Source organism: Carlito syrichta, unplaced genomic scaffold (genome assembly GCF_000164805.1).
Source record: "Carlito syrichta isolate Samal-C Ts95f unplaced genomic scaffold, Tarsius_syrichta-2.0.1 Scaffold308383, whole genome shotgun sequence".
NCBI classification, from domain to species: domain Eukaryota; kingdom Metazoa; phylum Chordata; class Mammalia; order Primates; family Tarsiidae; genus Carlito; species Carlito syrichta.
The window spans coordinates 10,530-11,648 of NW_007252479.1; the positions used below are offsets into that span (position 1 = coordinate 10,530).

Consider the following 1,119-nt stretch of genomic DNA (forward strand, 5'->3'; position numbering starts at 1 on the left):
TTTAGTAGAGATGAGGTCTCGCTGCCCAGGCAGGTCTCGAACCCGCGGGCTCAGGTAATCCACTCACCTCAGTCTCCCAAAGGCGCAGGATTACAGGCTGAGTCACCGAGCCCGGCTATATTCCTCTTTTTTATTTCATATACTATCCAATTTGGGGGCAATGAACATACAGTATTTTTATATAAGAAAGGAAAAAAAAGTTGAAAAATGTGACAAATGTTCTGTTTTTGTTTCTTCATCCATGATGACACCATTACCTTTTTCATTTAATAAATCAACAGATATAATTACAAATTATAGCCAAAACAGCAGAGATATCACCCCTGAAACATTTCAGAAAATGTCATGCTATCAGGAATTAAGTGCAGCAAAGTAGAATGTGAGATACCTAAAATGACCCTAATGAATGGCCAAATTCCACATTTGATGCCAAATAGTGCCATTTATGATAATGTGTTTTTGAGAATTAATTAAAAACTTTGATTAAAACTTTGATTTGCAAACCATAAAACACACCATTCATCAAAAGTGATTTATAAGGCATAAAATATATAGTCATTTATATGATTAATTCACAAAAGAAGAGCTTTGCTTTGAGATTTGACTTATTTTTCAGTAAATAACAGGCCTGAAACTTTATTTTATAGCCTTAGAATTCTTGTCTAACAGTAAAAGTAAAATATTTAGAGTGCCTCAAGACTCTCCCATTCTCAAAATCATTAGTTAAATTGTTTGTTAAAATATAGATGGATTGGCAAGGCACGGTGGCTCAAACCTGTAATCCCAGCACTTTGGGAGGCCAAGGCAAGAAGATTGTCTGAATTCAGGGGTTCGAGACCATCCTGGGCAACTTGGTGAGACCTTGTCTCTACAATAAATAAAAAAATTAGCCAGGCATGGTGGTGTGTGCTTGTAGTTCCAGCTATTTGGAAGGTTAAAGCAGAAGGATCGCCTGAGCCCAGCAGGTTGAGGCTGTGGTGGCCATGAGTGTGCTGCTGCACTCCAGGCTGGATGACAGCGAGACACCGACTCTTAAAAACAAACAAACAAACAAACAAAACTATATATATAGATATATATAGATGGATTAACACGAGCTATTTTTTTTTTTTTTTTTTT

At 36.7% G+C, this 1,119-nt stretch overlaps 1 protein-coding gene across 1 annotated transcript in view; it reads right to left on the reverse strand.

Moving 5' to 3' along the window:
- Positions 1-1,119, reverse strand: part of BRCA1 (BRCA1, DNA repair associated) — a gene marked incomplete at its 3' end in the record, with an annotated part of 61,696 nt that overhangs the window by 7,465 nt on the left and 53,112 nt on the right. The window lies entirely within an intron of this gene.